General features: G+C 35.6%; 1 protein-coding gene across 10 annotated transcripts in view; it reads right to left on the reverse strand.

The window, feature by feature from the left end:
• pcdh11 (protocadherin 11) overlaps positions 1–1,164 on the reverse strand; it is a 330,597-nt gene extending 329,433 nt beyond the window's left edge. For 5 of the 10 annotated variants that reach the window (XR_015507527.1, XM_087281538.1, XM_087281536.1 and 2 more), the window contains exon 1: positions 638–761. The gene's annotated coding sequence lies outside the window, so the exon portion shown is untranslated. Of the gene's footprint in view, positions 1–637; positions 762–1,027 lie in introns of those variants that run through there. The other 5 variants (XM_087281537.1, XM_087281545.1, XM_087281542.1 and 2 more) reach the window with 2 other exon arrangements.
• Between the last annotated feature and the right edge of the window lie 24,052 nt (positions 1,165–25,216).

Raw genomic sequence — 25,216 nt, forward strand, 5'->3', positions numbered from 1 at the left:
ACATTTACTTGTGGTAATACTGTATATTGGAGGTTAATTTTTGGTTTCTCACAGAGAGTTTTAATGTGCGTGCACATATAGATTTATATTGAGGTAAAGATGGTTTTATATTTGTACATTCATTTAGTGACAACTTCTGACATGCTCCATATATTGCTTGTCATAATACTTTTGAATATTTCATATGATTTTAGACAAAAGTATGACATGAAAACAACATTAGTACTATTCAATTGACTGTCAACAATGTTGTACTTTGATAGTCATTGCCTGCTAATACAATTTCATTATTTAGAATTTTTATATAATACTTTTTTTTCTGAAAATACAGTAGTCTATATTTAGAAGAAAGTCTGAATGTGTGGATATAAAACTAACTACCTCAGTTAACGATTTATTAAGGCCTGGGGCTCCAGCCTCTCAAAATCATAACTATACAATTTTAACATATGTTATGATGACTCGAACTGATTTTTCAAACTCACAATGTAACTTATTACAGCCGAACGCTTTATGTGTTGGAGACCATCAAAACCTTAAACAGGGGCTCGATATGGCCATGATATATTTTCATTGCGTATTCAAATAACAACAAAACATCGTATTTTAATTACTATAAGTATAGTTAGTGTTTTACCTGATGTAATCGCTGACAACATTCGCACACCTGCATACAAAGGAACATGCTCACAAGATGTTAACTTTTAGAAACCGTTTACTGCACATGGCATGATGTCATTGCGGTGGCGCGAAATTCAGACGGAGGAAACAGGAAGTGATTTGCAAGCTAAGTTCAAAATGTTATGTTTTGGGTTGTTTGTGGTTGGGGAAATCGGTCAGACCGAGAAACAGATATCCCAAGTCTCCCGGAAGTTGCGGGAGTATACCGCATAGAGATTCCCCGATGCCCGCAAAATGAATGATAATCTCCCGGAAATCGTGCGTCTCCAGCCCGGCCCTTAAATACTTCGCACACCCTCTCCACCGCATCCCTTCCAGCTCTTCAGGTACGTCGCGCGCAACTCACCCCCACCGCTCTTCAGGTAACGTTACGTCGCACGCAGCTCACCCCCACCGCTCTTCAGGTACTCTCGCACGCACACACGACCCTACTCAGACAAGTCTCTCACTCACCAACCACTCTCCAGCAACCTCCCGCAAATCAACTCTATATCCCCCGGAAATGACTTTTCCCAACTTGGGATGTCTGTAAAAACAACAAAGAAAGTAGTTTAGTAGCTATTTTTGTGTTCCAAAAAGCTTTGCTCATAAAGGGAAAATTTCAAGAAACGAACTGAAACGAAAGGGAATGGATAGAATTTTACATTATTATTTTATTAGGCTATATTAGCCTATAGATTAAATCATAGGCTATTTGGAAATTATTAAATTATGCTATAGGTCTACAAACTTATTTATTTAACTTACTTATGTATGTATTTTACATAATTGCTTAGTATGTTGTTGTTTGTTAATATTATTGTTAAATAAATTAGATTTATATTATTTATTAAAATTACTTTGTATATTAAACCACGTTTATGGTATTTGACAGTTGATGTTACAAAATGGTGGAAAAAAAAACATTGTAGCCTAATAACCTATAACTTTAAACTTTATTAGATATAAAGGATGGGCAGCATAATGGCGCAGTGGGTAGCACAATCACCTCACAGCTAGAAGGTTGCTGGTTCGAGCCCTGGTTGGGTAAGTTGGCGTTTTTGTGTGGAGTTTGCATGTTCTCCTCGTGTTAGCGTGGGTTTTCTCTGGGTGCTCTGATTTCCCCCACAAAGACATGCTGTACAGGTGAATTAGGTAGGCTAAATTGTCAATAATGTATGAGTGCGAATGGGTGGCAACTGGAAGGGCATCCGTTGCGTAAAACATACGCTGGATAAGTTGGCGGTTCATTCCGCTGTGGCGACCCCAGATTGATAAAGGGACTGAGCTGAGAAGAAAATAAATAAATAAATGAATGAATGGATTAAAGGAGCAAATGTTTTAATGTTACTTTAGGCCCGCCAGAGTGAGTTCAGATGGTTCGAGAGACCCACCCCTCACTGACAAGTGTCCAGAATTTGTTCCCATTGTGAGCTCATTTGTCCTGTTTTGACTGCTATGCTATAGTAAATTGTGAAAATAGCCCATCGAAAAAGGTTGTTATAACTTTAGTAAATATGTTTTGGCCAATGCAAACAATTATTTTTCTTGAGTCCAACATCCATCTGTGCAAGAAAACATACAATCTGACATAAGTGAAGCCATCTTTCGCTGCAGTTTTGTTTTTAAATAAAGAAAATATTTTACAAGTGACTGTTTTCTAAATCTTTATTTTAGAAACAAAAAGTTATTAATAAACAGGTGTAAAGCAACAAAAGCAGGCCATGTTATAATTAATTTGAAAACTAATTTGGCTATAGTTGTTATCCATGATTTTTCAAAGGTACTTTTTTACAAGCGAGGCAATACAAATTGTGAAGCTTTACAGTATTATTATTATTATTATTATTATTATTATTATTATTATTATTATTATTCTGACTGAGGAAAGTTTAATGTGCTATCCAGTTTTTTTGCCTAATAAATGACAGATTCCTTTTTATATGACTCTTATATGATATATGATGTAAAAAAAAAGTATTTTAAAAATAATTATTTACTAATATTTCTTTAATCTAAATCTTAAGAAAAAATTATTGTAATATGTCAAAAAGTGTGTTTATAATGATGACCTTCCAATAAGCTAATACATCTTAAAATAATGCTTAAAATCTTACTAAAATGTATTATTAAAAATCTCATAATTTTACTCTTCAATTTTCAGCAGTGAAAATTAAACCACACTGAACTGAACAAAACTGAACTTTAACTCTAAAAACTGAACTCAATTTACTATAATCTTCTATGTTAAGCTGCTTTGACACAATCTACATTGTAAAAGCACTATATAAATAAAGATTAATAGAAAATGAGGCGAATAACTGCAAAAAAGTCCACTTTTTGAGAAAAAAGAACCAACCTTTTAACCAAGCTGGCTATACAGGCTTGTAGTGGAAATTTTACTCTAATGCTTTACAGAAATTTAGGTAAATTACACACTAAAGCACAACTCCTAAATGCTAGCACATCAAACTGCTGAACATATCTCCTATGTCACACTCGAAGATCTCTGATGTCATAATGTCAGATTGAATGACAAAGACGTAATCACAGGCTGTCTACTCCACTTTTAGAAATGCTCTCGCGAATATCCTTTCCCCTGTTCCATCTGGGTATTCGCACTACTATTTTAAAGTGTATTCCACTTCATCAAGGGAACACAAGAAGTTTACATGGACATAACTTCAATCCCTCATTTTTGACAGAGGGAGCATTTTGGTTTCACATGTCTACAACAGCACCTAAGTCCCAGAAAACAATGCAATTGTGATATCACAACAATGTAGTTCTCAAGTGCTCAAGAGTTTAGAGCATTCCAGTTTCATTCAGATGTTCTCCCAGTAGTGGACACTTATGTAACGTAATCAATGATGTACAATACATCCAAGGGAAGGAAACAAAGGGAAGTTATTGAGTAAAGAGCATAAAAAATGAATTGAAATGCAGCCACAGACACACAAAACATCTCACCCGGAGTTTAATGTCATCCGTCTATGACACTTTCACTATCTTGTGTCATGATACCTCATGACAATCATAAATAAACTGTAGGGGCAATTTTCCACCAAGTGTGCCTCAATAATCAAACCAAAAAAGCAGTTTTGACATGTCCCCGCTCTGGTTAAAAGTTATAACGCTGATTGCATCATCAGATTCTGCTATTAGTTCTTCGGCTGTATCTGAAATTGCCCCGTACCATCAAAAAGTGCACCTTTTAGGGAGCAGCCATTTCTAATGCTGTACAAACCTATAGTTGATATTATGAAGTGCACTCAATCAATCCCTCAATGTACAGCAATAATGAGTCTACAGCCCATGTATACGCTCAACAGCTAAAACAACCACCATAATGCACTGTGAGAGTTCGTGCACAAAATTTATTTCTGTGTCTGACCACAAAATGGCATCTAAAGTAAAATCTTATTGGTGTAAGTTTCTAAATAAAATGCAGTATTTTCTTTAAAAGGAAAGTATTGTTTGTACAGTATAAGATAGAAATAAAATGTCTTTGTTTCATTACGAATAGACAGCTCGTTAAGTGTTCAATAACTATCACAGGGTCTGACCAAGAAGTTGAAAATCGAATCCTTCTAAAGGATTTATCATACAGCAAAACACAAATAAAATGGCATCCTTCAAGTATACTACTTCAAGTATAGGGAATAGTGAAAGAGGGTATAGAGGGGATTTTGGATACAGCATTGGATTGACGCTGAAGTCACATTGCAAGAAAATCTTATCGCAACAGCAATTAAGCAGCTGTCTGTGAACATGTCAAACCAACAATCAGAGACCAGATTTTATCCTTAAAGGAATCTTAAGGATTTCACAAATTTGTCTCAGATGATCAACTCGTGGCTGAAATTGCAGTGGGAAACAGGCTTTAGTCAATCTCTGTCTTTTGTGTTTTATTTTTCTGTATCTAATATTACAAAGCAGTTGCTTGCTTTAGCTTTTATCTCTTAATGTGAATACTCGGATCAGCAGTGAAATGCAGGGACAACTCTGTAGAATGTTGTTTTATGCTGTTCAGCCTTACAATCTTGATCTGTGAGCACGATCCTCTATGTTGTCTTCACCAAAACATTACAATACTCTATATCATGCAAGAGAATAATTTAACTGCTAGTTTTAAAGTGACATTTTTTAAATTAGCAGCAGCTTTTACTGTTCAGACGTGTATACTAGAAGAAAGTAGTTCATCAGACTAAGGGCTTTTTAGGTTCTCAGATTAAAATGTTTATTTACACAATAATGATGTTGAACTGTTGCATAAATATAATATCACACTCATAGCACTGCAATATGGCTGTGTATTAGCCACTGCCATCACAGTTTTTGCAGTGATACAACAACATTCGCATTTTTCAAGATTAATTTCGTGAACAGACTAGAACAGGGATGACCAGTCCTATTCCTGAGGTGCGTCCCAAATCGCATGCACTATTTTACACTATTTTGTAGTATAAACAGTGTAAGTAGTCAATCACACTGAAAAAAAAAAAAAATTAATGGTACATTTCCATTGAATAGTACAGTATGATACTGGTCAGTACGGGTCACCTTTATTAGACTTGCGTTTCCACTGCCAAGATGTGGTACCAATGGTCCTCTGGTTAGCGTGGCATATGACAGAACGTTTCAGACAACGTCATTCTCACTGTACGGGTCGTTCACATATCCCATGAGAAGCACTTCTCACAAAACTGAAAGAAGGTTGCTGAAAGAATCATTTGCTCCTCTGTTTTGTTGGGCTTCTCGTTTGTTTTTTTGCACTTCACTCTCGCATTAGAAGAAGTCAGAAGAACTACTATAATCCTGCTCACATTCTTATGATCAGCTCATAAAGTTTGTTATTTCAGATATAGAGCTCTCTCGAAAAAGTGAAATCACTCGCACTTTAGACGGCCTTGTAAACAATTAGGGTGCACAGGGTAGATTCTGCTCTTCTTCTTGGCTTTGTGGCTGTTCATCAAGACGACAATAAAATTTGTTTAAGCTCAGGTTGACCATGGCTCATTGTTATATGTATATATTGTTATGGTGTAATGTCTCCCCTGTGTATTTAAAAATGTTGGTTTCTTTGTTTTTATTCTCCTGCTTAGCATATCTTTGGAAACTAATAGCCTTCAGCTGCGAGTCTAGCTCCACCTTTTGGTAATCTTTTGTCATGCTAGGTAACCTTTGCAAAGGGTACACAGAAAGACGTATGGTACGGTTCAATTTCAGGTACCTTTTGACAGTGGAAACGGCTATAAAAGCACACCGAACTGTACCGCACCACTCAGTGGAAACGGGTCATAAGTGCACTTTAAAAACCCGAATGATGCACTTATTATACCATTAAAAGGAAGTCTGGACACTTCATGCACTCAGCGGCCGCTTCTTTGCCTGTGTAGCAGAAGGGGTGGAGCTCTCATGCACTTATGCTGGATTACTTTATTTATTTTGGATTGTGAAAGTAAAATTCTGCTATAGGAGAGGGATTATACCGCCTCCTGATGGTGAATGTGGTTATAGTCATGGCATGTGTTATTTGGTAGTTTGAACATTTATCACTAATTTGGCAACCAACAAATGTCATCTGGGAAACAGTTTGAATTTCCGCTTAGTACAAATATTAGTGTTCCATTTAGGACATCACTACATCATAGTGTTTTGCAGAGGTAAACTGGTACTGGAGGGCGGGTGTCCTGCATATTTTAGTTCCAACCCCAATTAAACACACCTGAACCAGCTAATCAAGCTCTTTCTAGGTATACTAGAAACTTCCAGGGAGGTGTGTTGAATGAAGTTGGAGCTAAAGTATGCATGACACCAGTCCTCCAGGACCGAGTTTGGACACCCCTGTCCAACTCGTATTAAACGCACCTGCTTGTAATTATCAAGTGCTGTTCAGGTTTAAATGAATTGTTTCAGGTGTTTGATCAGGGTTGGAGCAGATCTGATATTAGATGTTTGGCCATTGTCTGGAAGCCAGATTTTGTGTCACGACTGAAAAGAAATTGATAAACCTATAAAGTATTGCGCTTTGGGTGCATTAATAATGGTGATGGTTAGCAATAAATAATAATAATATAATTTGTAAAATAATAATTTGGTTAATAAAATATATGTAATGTAAATTCAGTTATTTTGCAACATACATAGGTTAATAAATCTTGATGTTTCCTGAATTCAAATGAAGGCATTAGAAGATGCAAGATGGAAATAAATGACTTTGTGCATCAAAAAAATTATTTATTCCAAACAATAAAATAATTTAAATGTGTTTTAAGATAGATCAAACTTACATGGCCCATATTTCAATTATTAACATCTGGGCCAAATACTACATTTCACATCTGGCCCATGTCTTGCCATCTTAAAGATGATGCCACCTCTTCCAAACCAGGGCTATGCTTGGCCCACATACTGTATGCCAGAGCCGAATGAATGCCTGCTTGTTCCAGCTTTATGCCAAACCTGGGCCAGATTCATCTGCTACCTGGGCACATTCAGTTAAGTCAACTAAGTCAAAAACGGTATTGCAGCACAGGAACTGACTCATCAGCATGACCAAAACACAGATGACTGTGCGCGAAGTAAAAAAAAAAAAAAAAAAATGTATCAAATATATATTTACAAACTATTTTTGTGCTCTTAGAAGACGGATGGTTGTTAAAAGGATTTTGAACAACATAAAGGTTAGCAAGTGATTACATAATTTTATATTTAAGGGTGAATGTTTTCCTTAAACACGGCATGTTGGCTGTAATCATAAACATAGCCAAAAATAAACCTCAGCTACACTGTAAACACAGACTCTCCCCAGGCGCAACCGTATAAAAAATGATGTCTGCCCTGAAATAGGAGGAGGGTAGACTACATGTATGTAAGAATTATATAAAAATGTTGGTGAGTACACATTTACGCCCTTCTGGCAAGCAGGTCTTTTTTGGGCTTGCTGCTGATTATCACATTTATCTAGATGTCTGTGAGCACTGGGGGAAGCTAGTCCAGAAGTTTACTACCTGGCAACAACCTCTCATGGGACATCCCACACCTGCTGGGCCCCAGATGTGCTCCCTCATGTTTTTTAGGGTTCTGGCCTGCAGAGAAATCCCGCAGGGTTTTCCCATTACTGCTGAGAGAGAGCAGCAAAGAATATCTGCCAATATACACCCTGAGCAGTGTGCAGTGGAATGTCCATTGTGAGGTGTTCTTATTTGTTTTATTTATTAGTTGAGAGTAATTCGCATCAGTGTTTATTAGGGACCTGATTCATTATCATGCCCAGTGTAATATATGGACTTTGCTTTCCGCACTGGTAAACATCAATGACTGCCAAAAGGCTGACTTGTAGTATTGAGTGAATGGACTTAAGTAATCATTGAGGAAACAGTCTCTAAAATGCACTAATACACAAAAAAAATGTGCTGTATGTGTCAATAGAAGACTGGAGATTTTATAAATTCAATTTATTTATTTCTATTTATGTGAAGATTTCTCAGGTTATGTGCATTTAGTTTCAGTATTGGTATTACTGAACTTGCTGTCAAATCACCTTATATGTATGTTTTGTTTTGTTTTTTTAAGATTGACTTTTAAGCAATGTGTGATGTAGCTGCATGCAAAGTGCAAGGTTGTAAAGATCAAAGTGCACAACAAATGAAGCTATTATCTCCTTAAAAAGAACTAATACAGACCTTTGTCAACTTCACGTTGAGAAGAATGTATTGATTAGACAAATGTTGTTGTCATAAATAACAACTTTGTGAAGTTAATTTCTAAACTAATTTCGAGAGGATTACGTGCTTATGATTGATGGTGGCAGGTCCTACATTAGCTATCATATGATTTAACATTGAGATGAATCCAAATGTACTTAAATAACCAGATTTTCTTACCGTCATCTATGTCTTAAATAATCCCCCCTACTCCTCCCACTATTCCTAGATTAATCCAGAATAGGGCAGGAAGGCAGCTCAGTGGGTAGCACTGTTGCCTCACAGCAAGAAGGTTACTGGTTCGAGTTACTGGTTATTAGTTTTCTTTTTTAAAATACTTTTGCAAAAAAAATTTTTTCTTCTGGAGAAAATCTTATTTGTTTTATTTCGGCTAGAATAAAAGCAGTTTTTATTTAATTAAAAAAAAAAAAAACATTTAAGGTCTAAATTATCAGCCCTTTGTAAGCTATATATTTTGTCAATAGTCTACAGAGCAAACCATCATCATACTATTACTTGCCTAAATACCCTAACCTGCCTAGTTAGCCTAATTAGCCTAGTTAAGCCTTTCAATGTCACTTTAAGCTTTATAGAAGTGTCTTGAAAAATATTTGCTCAAATATTATGTCCTATCATTATGTTAAAGATAAAATAAATTAGTTATTAGAAATATTATTAGAAATCTTCTCTCCATTTAACAGAAATTGGGGAAAAATTGGACAGGGGACCTAATAATTCTGACTTCAACTTTACATACATGCATACATACAAAGTCAGAATTATTAGCCCCTCCTTGATTTTTTTTTTCTTTTATAAATATTACCTTAATTATGTTTAACAGAGCAAGGACATTTTCACAGTATGTCTGATATAATTTTTTCTTCTGGAGAAAGTCTAATTTGTTTTATTTCGGCTAGAATAAAAGCAGTTATTCATTTTTTTAAACACGATTTTAAGGACAAAATCATTGGCCACTTTTTTTTTTTTTTTTTTTTTTTTTGCGACCGTCCACAGGACAAACCATTGTTATACAATTACTTGCCTAATTACCCTAACCTGCCTAGTTAAACTAATAACCTAGTTAAGCCTTTAAATGTCACTTTAGTATTTAAGTATCTTGAAAAATATCTAGTCAAAAATTATTTACTGTCATCATGGCAAAGATAAAATAAATCAGTTATTAGAAATGAGTTATTAAAACTATAATGCTTAGAAATGTGTTTAAAAATATTCTCTCCGTTGAACAGAAATGGAGGAAAAAAATAAACAGGGGGCTAATAATTCAGGGGGGCTAATAATTCTGACTTCAACTATACATACATGCATGCATACATACATACATACATACATACATACATACATACATACATGTATGTATGTTGACATTTCTGCGTAGAGTCTATGTAAAACATATGCTGGAAAAGTTGATGGTTCATTCCACTGTGGCAACCCCAGATTAATATTGCATTTATATAGCAGTTTGATGGCATACATACCTAAATAAAAATAAAAAAAACAATCACAGAGTGTCTAAAACTATTTTCTTCTGTCACAGATTCAGATCATCCTATTAACAGCTGGGAAAAAGCCAAATGTCACTTTAGAAAAAGAGTATTTGAATTATTTAATTGTGTCATGTAGAGCAGTGGTGTTCCTCCCTGTTACTGAAAATCTACCGTCCTGCAGAGTTTAGATTCAACCTGGATCAAACACACCTGTCTTTAATTACCAAGTGCTCCTTCAGATCCTACTTAGTTGGTCAAGTTGTGTTTGATCAGGGTTGGAATTGAACTCTGCAGGAAGGTAGATCTCCAGGAATAGGCTTGGGTACCCCTGCTTCACAATACATGATGCAATTAAATAATTCAAATATATATTTTTTTAAGTAACACATTCAGTACCCCTGATGGAGAGTATTGTCATGTCTAGTGATGATAAAACATTGCAGTCAAATATATCAGCTCTGAAGCAAAATAACAGATGATTTTGAACAATTATTGCCATTTGACATACCTAAAACAATTTACATTACACATTTAACCACTCGAGTTTGCATGTTCTCACCGTGTTGGCATGGGTTTCCTCCAGGTGCTCTGATTTCCCCCACAGTCCAAACACATGCACTATAGGTGAATTGGGTAAACTAAATTGGCCATAGTGTATGTGTGTGACTGAGTGTGTATCAATGTTTTCCAGTACTGGGCTGCAGCTAGACGGGCATCCGCTGTGTAAAACATATGCTGGATAAGTTGTAAGTTAATTTCGCTGGGGCGTTTTCTGATGAATAATAGGATGAAGTCGAAGGAAAATGAAATGTAACCACTATAGAGGCATACTGCACATTAGACAACAGAGAATATCTCATCTCCAAAAAGCATTACATTTAAACACTATTTTTATCAATAAAATGCATATTTAAAATCTAAACAACTACAGTCTCATCTTCTCAGCTTCGCCGCGGTACTTGCTTTGAGAAACAATTCCAGCAGAATGTTAAATGTGAAGGCTGTAATGTCATACGTCTTTCAACCAATCAGAATCAAGAACCAGAAAGAACTGTTATAAATAAATGGATCCTAGTGTGTAAAAACTCAAACTTACAAATTGTAAAATCATATAAAATCGTAATATTTTTGAGCTCAGTTGAGTTTACTAAGAAAAATGATGTAACTGCATGTTTGGAACTGTTTGTGCAATGAAAGTTGAAAATTCAGTTGAGGAGCCTTAGTCCCTTTATTAACCTTCAAGGGTCTAAGGGTGTTTTGGGGCCATGCAGAAGTTTTGACATCCATTGAAATTTGTGTTGTTTTAACTCTTAAAAGCATATTAATGGATAAGGTGTGATAACACTGTAAACAGCACAAGTTGGGCTACAATAATACCTGAAGCAGCATGTTTGTATGTGTTTGTGTTTTTGAGAAAGAAACGTTTATGAGTGTTTAGTGAAAACCTAAAATTTTGAAGTCACTGAAACAAGGCCATGAAACACAAAGAACATTTGTGCACAAGACTTTTGAGAACTGGATCTTGTAGCCTAGTGTTTTTGCTTCATAATTATGTGAAAATCATCTTGTTTACTTGCTCACACACACACACACACACACACATATATATATATATATATATATATATATATATATATATATATATATATATATATATATATATATATATATATATATATATATATATATATATATATAGAATTAAATTTTGTGCCAAATTATTCCGTAAAATATTCTTGACTTAAACCAGCCCTTTCAGTCAACTTAAAATAATTTAGCACAACTTCAACCACCGAAGCTTTATAGACTCAAAATTTCTTTGCAGCCGGTTGCTTTAAAATTTTAAGTTACTAAACTTTTAAAAATAATTTTTTACAGTGCATCAGAAATGTATAGTATGGTGTAGCCACCTTTCAAGTCAATAAAAAAGTATTTGTGGTATTTCATTTTTAAAAGCAATGGTAAGATGATGCTGACAAAAGCTGATATTGTCATTTGCAAGTTAAGCAAACACAAGTGAGCAGTGTTCAATTAGAAAAGACGTCAAACATGCCTAAAACGTCTATGTCTTGAAAAGCATATGGAACAATTGCTATGCATCGCTGAATACAGATGGCTACACACCATATACTTTATGTTAAATGTCATTTGGTTATCATTATGAAAACAAAGAGGAAGCTTTCAGTAGCACACCATTATCAGTAATGGCGTATGAGTATGCGATTGTGTTTATTTGCGTGTGGTGTGTCCAGCAAGTATGACAGTAAAGGGTGTTAAGAGGTTAGTGTTGTATTTAGGGGCCACTGAAAATGTTAATGATACACATTCAAGGCCTCATTAAATGTTGTCCTCTGTCCCTTTATGTATCAGTGACTAACACTCTCCATGACCTGCCAAATATATCTGCCATTTTCTTGTTGTCTTTTTAATTTAAAAGGGAGCTTTTCATTTTGCGCTTCTTAAAACATTACAGTCCCTCCGAGGCATCTGACTCACATCTTACTCTCTTCTGTTTCCAGCGCATAATATCTTCTATACTTGAATAACACAGGCAGGTTCAGATAGACTGAGCCCAAGGTGAAATGATTTCTTTGGAGAATTTGGTGAAAACAGAGCAGTGTACCGATAACGATCAGAGGAATCGAATCGCTCGTCTGTGAAGCTTCCGTCTTGCATCTTCTGCTTGATGGGGACAGGGCTCGAGTGCGTTGACACATGTTGGTGACTGGCCCAGTGTTTGCTCTATGGAGTTTCACAAGATGCTCAGAGAAACATCCAGGGCCTGTCATTTGCCGTGAATGTTGCCTGCAGCGACCTAGAGGCTCTGCTTGTGTAAGACAGACATTCTGCCCAGAGGCCATTTTGCTTTCCTGGTATCCCCACTCATTTTATCTCATCGTACGATCTGAAGTTTAATGCGTAATAAGTTGTTCTCTCAAGTTTTCCGAGTGTTAAGCTTTGTGCTTGCTTTGTTTGATACGTGTTGTATTTTGTTAGGAAGACAAAACAAATCTCAGTTTCATCTTTGCATCACAAGGGCAACACATTGAACACTTTACATGTTAGAAAGAACTAAACATGAAGAGTTCACAAGTAAAAGCCTCTAAGTGCTGTCTGCATTTTTTTACATATATACTAAAATTAGCTTCTTTTTTTTCTCAGGCTCATGTGCATGTGGGTTCAGTAAGTTTACTTCATGGTGATGAATAGTTCAGTATGACAAAAGATCAGTATGACATTCAATGTAATGCTGTTTCAATCAACCTGCTTGCTTGCCCCTGTAATACCTGTTGCTATGTTGTTACTAGGTGGCAGTTTATCTGCTGAAACCAAAACAAAATAATCCATTCCAAGTTCTGCCACAGTTGCAGTCCTTGTAGGCACAGGATGTCAACTTGACGTCTTATTGACGTTGTACCCCAACACACCTCAACGTCGTTGGGACATTGGATTTTGTTTGGAAATGAAAATCAGGTTGAAGTCAGAACCCAATGTAAAATCAACCTAAAATCAATCAATATCAACGTCTAATCATGTTACATCTTGACGTTGTGTGGATGTTACCACTATGACATCTATCAGATGTTGGATTTTGGTCGCTTTCCAACATAACCTAAAATCAAACAAATATCAGTGTTATTTTACATTGTTTTATGGACGTCTAAATACATTGTCCTTTCGCCATTGACTAAATATTGAATTTTGGGGACACCTGACGTCATGACCTAAATCTAACCTAATATTGATGTCTTATGATATCGTGTGACTGCTGGCGTAATTCACAAAGTTTGCTCACATACACGTTTTCTTATGCTTCAAAGATGAGATGTCCCATTTTGCTGTATTCTGTCTAAAAATTGAGTTGAGTTGATTGAAGTTGATTAATTAAGTTGACTGAAGTTATTATCTCAAAATTTAGAATAACTTGGAAAGACAAGTTTAAATATAAGTGAAATAATGTTTCATCACCATTAAGTGTACATTCTGGCTACATACCCCTTTATACATTTCTGGAATATGACAAATACTTAAATAATGTTTTTTTTTTTTTGCAGTTTTTGCTTTCTATAATATGTCGAAGACCGCTTTCTACGATTTGTGAGATTCCAAGTTTCTTTTTGTACCTGCTTTTTTTCCACGTACATCCATCAGAGGCTGCTGTCAACTGACTCACTGACTAACTGACTGACTCACTGACCAACCGACCAATTCCCCTATCTACCCTTCTCCCTAAACCCAACTGATAGTGTTTTTTAAAGCACCAATTGACGAGCACTTCCCTAAGCTGTACAGAGAAACCATAGAAAAAAGTAGTTGCAGTCTGGTTTTTACCACATTTTCAGATCAGATTTTAGCACATTTTCACCCTGTTATTTACCTGTTTGTTTTAGTTTTTGGCTTTTGTTTTTGTCTTACCTGATTTCTGGAACCATTCTTTACTGGACTCGAACCCCATCCTCACGGTTAACTCCGATCTGCATCTCAAATCCTCCAACATATGTGGTGAGCCACTGGACAAACTGGTAACAGTGGAACTGAAGTGTAACATTTCAAGAGTTTACACTTAGCTTTTGCTTGATATTATTTGCAGGTTTGACTTGCTGTCAAACTTGCTGAGAACCCGGTGCTCAGAGATACTTGAGCCCATGGCTCCTGCCTGGTCACTTAGCGTAGAATTGTGTCTGAGATCAGGTTATGAGAGCCCCCTTTGATAAAGGAGGAAAAGGAGGAGATTGGGTGGATGGCGGACGATAAGATAGATAAGGGAGGTAAGATAAAATGGGTTATTTTTTGTAGGGTTGGATTCATCTAATTGGTTTATCAATGATTGCTAATGCGAGTCGTGATCAATCACAGCATGTGATCCTCCCAAAATTTATTTATAAAGCTTCACTTATATATTTACTTTAAAAAGAAAGTTAACAGCATATTGAAGAAATCATGTGTTGAGTATTTTAAACTTGTAGTTAATAACCACTTGTTTCCCAGACAGAGTAAATGGTGAACCAGGAGACATAGGACATTTATTTTGAAATGACATGTTTAATTGCATGCGTGTATGTTTATTTGTTTGTTTGTTTTATACAATTCATTATTTTGTCCTGGTTTATAAAGAAAAACTTCACCTAAACCTTGCTTGCGTTAAAATAATTGGCTACAAAGTCTAGAACTAGGACATCAGTCCACAGTCAGGAAGACTATTCAAGCATATCGTCTGAAATGGACTAAACGGTTTATAAATAGAAGTTGTTCAGCACTCTTGATTTTCAAACAGGAAGTGGATACTCACAAAGACCAGCACAAGGGCACACTGTAAAAGAAAAAAAAAAACTGAGAGGGAACAATAAATCTTTGCTGAATGCTATGAATCTACAGGAACCTTTTGTATGTCATAGTCTCTGTGTCTATATTCACAGCTTTATTGTGAAAACAAATAATAGTGCATACCAACATCAAAAGCTTATCTCGTCTGCGAAGCTCAATTGAAGTGATTGAAAAGTCTGGAGCTGTTGTGTTTTGGTTATTTGCAATTACTGAGTGACCAATGAATTCCAAGTCATGTGTCTGAGGTACAATTGAAAGGAGCTTCTTGCCAAATATGCAGAAAACCAACAATAAAAAAAATTCCGCTAATTAGCGCACAAAGATTGATACAGCTCTGAGCTAAAAGGACATTTAAGGAATAATTTAACTATCGTTACTTTTTTCAACAACATTCCAGACCTATGCTGTGTTACTTGAAACAGTTTTGAAGCTACTCTTTTTCATGCAAGGTGATAACAAACCCCTATGCAAACCCCAAATAATAAATAAAAATAAAAGAAAAAGAAACACTAAAAAATGACTGATCTGTATATATATTTTTTTCCAATATCTTCAAAAGTCTTGTAGAATAGCACACAGGTGGAGAAACTTGTATTAGAAAAACAAGAATCTTCCAACTTTATTGAGTGACTATCTAAAAGTCTCAGCGTTTGTTTCAATCACACATGTGACTAGTAATTTTATATATAATAATAAAAAAATATAGCTTAGTTGCTTTTAAATTATATATAATCATCTTGGAATTATAGGTTCTATCTGCACTCTGAATGATTTTGAGAAATTAAGCTTTAAAGTTTTTGCATTCCATACAGCAAATATTATGCGTGTAACAGTTCTCTTCCATACATTAACATGAAAGAGACCCTAAATGTAAATGATTTAAGTTTTCTTTAATTTGCAAGTTTGGGTAAATCAAACAGGGCAAATGCAGATTCTATTTCTAAAGTAATTTTCCGCTTGAAATCGTAAGGTTTAATCTGGCAGATCATTAATTGAAGCATTACTTATCAAGAAATACAATCAATCTGCTTATTAATTTAATTTTTAAAAAGGTTTTTGTAACAATATGTTGATGTTTGAGAAAGTAAAAGTTTTATAATATAACATTTTATTTAATGTTTTAGGATAAATATCTATGAATATATATATATATATATATATATATATATATATATATATATATATATATATATATATATATATATATATATATATATATATATATATGCTAAATGTTTGGTCCAGTGCAGATTTTAATTTTATGCAATTAATATGGTAATATTTATTAAATGATATGCTTTATATGATTTTATATACATTTATTGAATTATATGCCCCATTAATTAAATTAAGTATTTGCCCTTTAAGCCTTAATATCAAATGTAAAGACTTTAAAAGAAAAAAAAAAAAAGACAATGAGCAAATGAGCTGTTTAACGAACTTTAATCAGAATATCTTATTTAGTGTTCATTCATTCATTTTCTTTTCGGCTTAATCAGGGGTGACCACAGCTGATTGAACAACCAACTTATCCAGTATATGTTTACCCATCATTGGGAAACATTAATACACTCTCATTCAAACACTCACAAACTACTGTAAATTTTGCTTACCCAATTCACCTGTAGCACATGTCAGAAACCGAAGCACCCAGAGGAAACCCACATCAATACAGCGAGGAAATGCAAACTCCACACAGAAATGCCAACTGACCCATTTGAGGCTCGAACCAGGAACCCTGTTGCTTTGAAGTGACAATGCTCATTGTGCCACCGCGCCACCCTCTTCTTTAGTGTTTAACAAAATAAAATAAAAACTTTCATTTCTGGGTGAACTATCCCTTTAAAATGTTATTTTTGGCAAGACGATATCGGTTTGCTTTTCATTCATTCATTCCCTTTCCTTCGGCTTAGTCTCTATTTCAGAGGTGGCCACACCGGAATCAGCCACTAACTATTCCGGCATGTGTTTTATGCAGCAGATGCCCTTCCAGCCACAACCCAGTACTGGGAAACACCCATGCACGGGGAGAACATGCAAACCCCACACAGAGATGCCAACTGGCCCAACCGGTGTTCTGTCAATTTGTCCTTGACAGATTTTCCTACCTCCCATTCAAAAAGTAGGTAGCCCATTTTGATGACGCAATATGCTACTCATCAGATTTCCTACCAGTGTAAATTTTAATGTGGAGTAGTGTGATATGAAGCTGTAATATCACCCTAACCTACCTAATCCTTAACCCCAACCTCAGAACCATTCAAATACAGTGTTGGTAGCATGTTCTAATTGGTAGGATAAAATGTCAGGAGACCGGGACTCAAACCAGCAACCTTTTTGCTTTAAGGCGACAGTGCTAACCACTGAGCCACCGTGCTGCCCTAGTTTGGTTTTGTAAATTAATGATATCACTTTTATATTGTAATATAAAACATGATATATTACTGATTGCTATTTTATTAATAATCATTTCCACATCTGCTGAATGTTTACACTGGAAAAAAAAAATATATATATACTCTTGTTAAAAAAAATATTGTTCCAAGGTAGCTTCTGCACCATCTATTTTGTCTATTGCTCCAAAGGGAGGTGCAGCAAAATCAATGTTCAGTCCTTCTGCATCTTGTTAAGAGTTTGAAGACCAAGCCTGGATCTGGCGAGGCATTGTTTTGAATGTGAATTACCTAGCTAATGACTCTTTAAGAAGTCTATTGTATACACTCCACCTCGTCACATTCACTGCATTTGCAGCCTTTGATGGCTTACGAATGTTATCTTGAAGAGTGCTTGAGATTTCAAGATTTTAAAAGCAAAATGTGGTTTTATGTCACCAACGAGTGAAAGGATGCAATGGAAGATGCTTGTACGAGCGTTCCAGTTGTCACTATCATTTCCAGCCTGCAACACGCTGCCTTTGTGGTAGTTAAAATTGCCCCATGACCAGTTTTAAAATCACTGATCCCTGACACTTTCCAATTCGGAATGAAGAGTCAGTCCCGATAACAATCCCCCAGTGACATCTAACTAGTGCAGAAGTGAAGTAGTGCCACGAATGAGAAGCAATGAGCTGCTGTGGGCAGAGCTTTTGCAAATGTCTTTGATGCATAATAATCTTTTCAATACCACAAGCTTCTGTGGAGGAGCATTTTGTAGTCCGAATCTGAATACTGAACAGGCAGTTTGGCCTTTTTAATTGTGGTGATATATCTGAATTTAGAAGCAGCGGTGCACGCCTTATTCATTTGGTGCCTTGGTACCCTAGAGCCACTTGAGTGTTTCATTAAATAAATCAGCGGAGCGGGATTCCTGTAGCCTCAGTTAATAAAGGAAAAGTGTAACATTGTCAGCTTTAAGATTTCAATGAATATATTTTACATATTGAACAAGCCATACAAAGACACATGTTTATGGCAAGCGCTGTGGAAAAACTTGACATTTCAACACTCTGACAGTTTCTGCCATGAAAGACGGTTTCCCTTTATAAACGAGCTCAAAAGGTGGTCATAATTGTCAGAGTACAGTCCATCTGGATCAACTAATGATTCCCTGCTTTGTGCGGTGCAAATTTGTCATGGCACTTGGCCACTACCAAGACATTCCTTGTTAAAATAAAAAAAAAAGATAGCAGCTGTATGCAAATTGACTCACATTTGGTTTTGACTACTGGAAAACGGTACAGTAACAATTTACTCATGAAGCCGCATTGAAATCTTCAAAATAAGGATAGCTAAAGAAATGTTTAAAACCAAGGTTTAAAAAGTCAGTACAAGCGCTGACAGACACACAAACTTTGGGGGGAAAAAAATCAAGAAGTGGGTTTCCCAGTTTTGAACTGCCATCTTCAACATATGCATCAAATAAACATGAGCCAATATTTAATAATTAAATACACTATGATGAATAGGCTCAATATTGATACCGTGGGCTTTTTAAAATATTCATTCATTCATTTTCTTTTCAGTTTAGTCCATTTATTAATCTGGGGTCCCCACAGTGGAATGAACCGCCAACTTATCCAGCATAGAATTTTCCCAGCAGATTTCCTTCCAGCTGCAACCCATCACTGGGAAACTACCATTCACACTCATACAATACGGCCAATTTAGCTTACCCAATTTCTCAATTCACCTGTACCGCATGTCTTTGAACTTGTGGGAGAAATCGGAAAACCCGGATGAAACCCACGCAAATGCATGGAGAACATGCAAACTCCGCACAGAAATGCCAACTGGCCCAGCCAAGTCTCGAATTAGCTACCTTCTTGCTGTGCTACCCACTGCACCACCGTGACACCTACTTCAAAATATTGGGAATCATTACTGCTTTTTAAGAATATTTACCTTATATTTGCAGTGGTGTTTGCCTTTGCAGAGTTATGGTTAGCTTAAAACGTGTTCACGTTAATTTGGCCTAAGCTAAAACTACAAAACTTTTATTAATTATAGATTATGTTAATTTCTTAGTTAATGTCTGAGCGTTGAAATCGTAGTTGCAATCTAAATATGTGTTGTACGTTTTTATTAAATGTAAATAATAACTAATAAATTCAGTATTATTTTTAACTAATTATGTATTAGTAACAAATAATAAATCTCACTTTTCCATTAACTAACATTTACTATGGGATTTTACTGTAAAGTGTTACCTGTGGTACTTTATAATATTTTTGCAATTTAAATTGATTTAAATATGTGTTTACTTTAAACATTGTATATGCAAAAATATATACGTTATTGCTGTATTTGTGGCTTAGGCCAAAATTGTGAAAATACCATATATCTCAAGTTCTGATTAACTCAGCATTTTATTTTACTATTAACAGTGTTGTAATTTGGTTCCAATTCTCAGCTGAAAATTGGTAGAGTTTCCAGAACATTCCATTTACTTGGTCTTTGTCTACTGCTGTATAAACAGATACACAATGATATAAAAGTAAAATAAGAAAATAATAAAGCAAATCTGAAGTTGAATGCATACAAACCCTTTGGAGTTTTGTATTGAAAGTTGACATTTAACACCCATTGAAATCTTTTCTGATAATTTTCGCCATCAAAGACCTTTTTAGTTCTCAGTCATAAATCATAAAATGTGCTGTAATTGTCAAAGTATATCCCTTTTTGCACTTTGTACAATAAATGTTTGTCATCTGACCACCACCGAGGTTTCCAGCACATTTATTTATGCCACCACTGCATGACAGACTCTTCGTCTAAGCAAGCAGATACAAAATGGTATAAAAAAAGACTAACAGATAAACAACCCTCTAAGGGTTTGGTAAACACTATTGACATTTCACCACCCATAGATGTGCTTTCTGACAAATTCTACCTTAGAAGCCATTTTTTTTTTTTTTTATTTAGTTTGTTGTGTTTTTTTTCTCCCATCATAAATGAGCTCAGAAAGGGGCCTGTATTGTCAGAGTACAGCACCTTTGCATCATCTTATGGTCCCATCCTTTGCACATTGGACATTTGTTATGTCCACCATTTTATGTCACAACAAGTTTCCCCGTCTACCGTTGTTTCTACAAACAGGTACAAAATTATATCAATGGGTAAAATAAAAATGACAAATAACAGACACATAAGCAAGAGTGTTATAAATAAAATCTTGGACCTTTAACAAGTGATTTCTGACAAGTTCCACGAAAAAAACACACATTTTCTCCTCTCTGTTTTCAGTTCCCCAATAAATGAGCTCAAAAGGGGGTCATATTTGTCAGAGCACAGCCCCATTGGATCATCTTTTGATTTCATGCTTTGTTCGGTGAAAATTCTTTGTGGCACTTGACCATTACAGAGTATTCCAGCACATTCCTTTATGCCACCATTTTCTCTTTGGTATTTTGGTTTGTGTGTGACAATTTAGCTGTTTAATTGAATAACAAAATAAAAACAAAAAGCTTGGAGAATTACTTAAAGATTGAAAAACAGAGATAGTTTCTTGCTCTGAAGATAAATAAATGCTTCATGAATTTGATATGTATTTTTTCTGCATGTATGACATTCACCCTATAAAAGATTATATGGGTAAAAAAAGGGCAATGTGGAATATCTGATGGTATCATGACAGCTTAAGTCAAGTGGGCTGTGAAAGACTGCCATCTCTAAGAATCTTCCCCCACTGGTAATCTCCCCATCTCGTCAGATTCTGCTGAAGCCTCTTCATCCTTTTGTCATTCAGCATTACTTAAAACAGAATGAAATTTCCTTCATTTTTATCCAGACTGACACAAAGGCATGGTCCTCTTCTCTTTTTTCCTGCTTTTGCATACATTTTCAAAATGGTAAAACTGATAAAGGCAGGCCGTGCAAAACTGAAAGCGAACAACCTCCTTAGGAACCTTCTTAACAAACACTATCGCTGCATGCTCCCCAGACAGATAATCTAGTTTTGTCCCACTTATTTAGTCTGGCGTAAACAAATTGGTCAGCACGGCAGGAAATCACAGATTGATGTGGGTACATGAAAGGATTGTGAAGATATTCTCTAAGATTTATTTAAATAAGCTTGAATGCTATTATTATATATTTGAATATAACAGATATTTAACATTACTTTTGTCAAGTACAAATAGGTTTAAATCCATGCTATACTCCCAAAGTCCCGTGAACATGAATTTCTATTTATTATCCTACATATAGACAGTGGCGGTTGTAGTTTAAATGACACCCTATAGGCGAACCACCCCCATATCTAACTACCCACCCCCTCCCCCCTTACCCTTAAGAAAACAAAAAAGAAAAAACAAATTAGAACCATATATAAACTATGTGGTCAAATTTTCATAACTCCCATTGGAACACATGTAATTTTCTCAAACAAACAATTCAGACAGCATACAAACAAACTGAAATGAAATTACTAATATTTCTCTACATCTGGACCTTTCTTACATACCATCATATAGCCCGTTAAAGTAACCCCCAGGGGCGTTGCTAGACAATGGCCATGCCCCACTACCCAAAAACACATATTTTAATAGTTTAGTATAAATAAAGAAAAATCTGATTATTATTATTATTATTATTATTATCATTATTATTATTAATAATAATTTATGTCCTTGACTCATCATCTCTACTTTCTGCTTTATTGCTTTATTATATGATACAGTAACTTTTTTTTAGTTTTATTGACTTGCAAAGCTCGCTTTGTGCCGACATAAAAATTACTCTGGTTTCACAGTGCATAAGCGGCGTGTATTTTATCAGCATGCATGTAAACCACCAATGCAATTTCATGGCAATTCGTAACTTTTTCATTTAGTGGCTAATTCGTATGATCTAATTCGTACAACTTGCTCAGCACCCAATGACGGTTGGGCAGAGTTGGGTGCCACACCTCCTTTTTTTAATAATAATTTTTTAGGGGGGTTTTACCTTTATTATAAAAGGACAGTGGAGGAAAACAGGAAAGCATTGGGAGCAGAGAGAGGGGAAGGATCGGCACAGGACCTCGGGTCACCACGAGGACCACAGTGCCATATGTCGGCGCACTTAACCAGGCTATTGGCACCAACACGCCTTCTTTTTAAAATCGGATATTTTCGTATGACTCAACTCGTACGAGTTTGTATGAATTAGCCACTAAACTGACAAAACGTAAAATACTTAAATTTCCTCATGAGATCAGGCTGAAACCACCGATATTCACACCGGGAGTAGAGCAACGCATGTGAGGTGCGCAGGATGGTTTTATGTGCGAATGGGTCAGTTTTCTCTCACCAGCGTTGTTTCGGTTTGTGCATGCAAAAGACACCAGATGTTAATAGCCCCTAACGTCTTTATCTGGGATTACCACTCTAAATGAATACACTTGCATAAAGTAAATCATATCTCCAAGCTTACTACGCCTCGTTATTTTATTTTATTTATTTATTAATTTTTTTCATCGTCTCCCCAGTGCCGCCCTGGGTGATCGCCCATATTGCCCGAGCCTAAATCTGCCACTGCATATAGATGATCCTTGCAGTTATAATAGTTCTGTAATGTCAGGCTTCCATAAAACTTAATCGTTTGGATGAACACAAAATGTGGCACAAAAAAAATGCTTACAAACAATAGATGCAAAACAAACCACTAAGAGTTTTATAATGTGTTTTTTCCTTCACATCACTCACAATATTTATTCATATGGAGATTGGTATTCAATATTCATGCAAAGCTCTTGGAGAATCTTTGAGAGGGCTTCATACATGTGACCCTATTCTGCAGGTCTGAATTCTCACAGCAAGCATCTAAATAATTGGAATTCTGTTTGTTGGTAAAAAATGATATTCGCTTAATTTCCCAGAAGTCATTGTATGCTCATATCTAGTGTATAAAATCAAATTGAATTATGAAGGGCTTCAAAAAAATTCCTATTTTACATACATAGATTGCACTCTCAGGCAACAATATGCTTTCATCGGCTGCATTTATTCATTCATACTTCAATAATCAATCAATCAATCAATCAATCAATCAATTTAATTATATTATTTAATCATTTTTCCACTATTAAAGTTGCATATATTTGCTATTTAATACTAAACATTCATAATTCAATTTATAACAGTGAGATTGAAAGATATTTCTTTTATCATTCTTCTACATCAGCTTTCCATCTAAAAGTAATGCATTTCTAACATTAAACAGAAAAGTACTTCTTCAAACGACTCAAGGCTTGCAGAACTATACTTCATGCTGCCATTCTAATGGAGAATTTTACTTGAAACTTTTAAAAAAAAAAGGAGGGAGAGAGAGAGAGAGAAAGAGAGAGAGGGAGAAAAAAAAGGCATGAAAGTGAAAGCTGTTTTGCTTCACAGGCTGCTGCTCTCGTGGGTTTACTGAGACATACGCATGCTGCTTTTTTGTCCGCTGAAATCTTGCGTGGGCCTCCATCATTATAGTTGACATGTGATGTGATGTAAAACAAGCAAATAATTTGCACCACTGTCTCTCTAGTTCGCAGAGAATCTGAGATTAAAGCGCATCCAGCTGGTGGATTCAGGAAAGCAACTTTCTTAATTGTTTGATTCTTAGAGAAGTGGGGCTTCTGGCTCAAGCTCAGAGTGTGTGCTTGCGGGTGTCTGCGTGTGTTTGGGGCTGGAGGTGGAGGGGTGGCGGAGGAGGTTGTTCTAAGGTGAAGAAACATACTAACAACAGATGGCATGTAAGGTTTGTACATTTGACTGCCTTGATCTCGTGTCTAAAAGTTTGATTGGCTCATTATTTACTGTGCAGATTTTGTCGACTGTTCTCACTGCAGAGATGATCAAATAAGCTTTCTTGAATCTTTTATTGCATTTCGCTCATTATTGCCGCATAGCCACAATCTTAAAAAGGGACAAAACAAATCATAGTCAGTCCACAGGCTGCATTAGGAACATTTTCAACAACATTAGAGGGGGGGGGGGAAAGAAACTGTATGCTAGATGTTAAATGTTGTTGTGTGCCATAAACTCTATGAACTCTGCAAACATTGAAATGACAGTCAGGACAGCAAACGTTTTGTTATTTTAAATATTTTTTAACAAGTTTTACAAGTGAATATATAGTTTAACTTCATGTTTTAGTCTGTTTGATTAATATAAGCTAAAAAAAAAATGACATAAACTACAGTTCACTTTTCAAAGTTCTCTTTAAACTGTTAATATTTATTTATTTATACTCATCCAGATACATAAAATAAAATAGATAAAACCAAGATAAAAATCCTTGGACCTTTCAAAAGATGTGTATTTGGTTAACATTAATGATATTTTAAAGAGTTTTTATGTAATAAGTGTAAACAAACTGTAGTCTTCAGTCAGTTTTATTGGGGGTTCAAATAAAATCGAATCGCTCGTTATTAAATGGCATCACTCGCACTTTTTTCATAAGACATGGCCTTGTGGACTTTTACAAGGACAGTTCCTTTGGAGTAATCTATATGAGGTGCTTTGCTCAAGGACACGGTGACTTGTCCTTGCAGGTCTCAAGTCAAGACACCTGACTGGATGACGCAAATCCTTTTCAGGTACTCACTCAACCC

Source organism: Danio rerio, chromosome 14 (assembly GCF_052040795.2).
Source record: "Danio rerio strain M-AB ecotype USA chromosome 14, GRCz13ab, whole genome shotgun sequence".
Classification (NCBI taxonomy): Eukaryota; Metazoa; Chordata; class Actinopteri; order Cypriniformes; family Danionidae; genus Danio; species Danio rerio.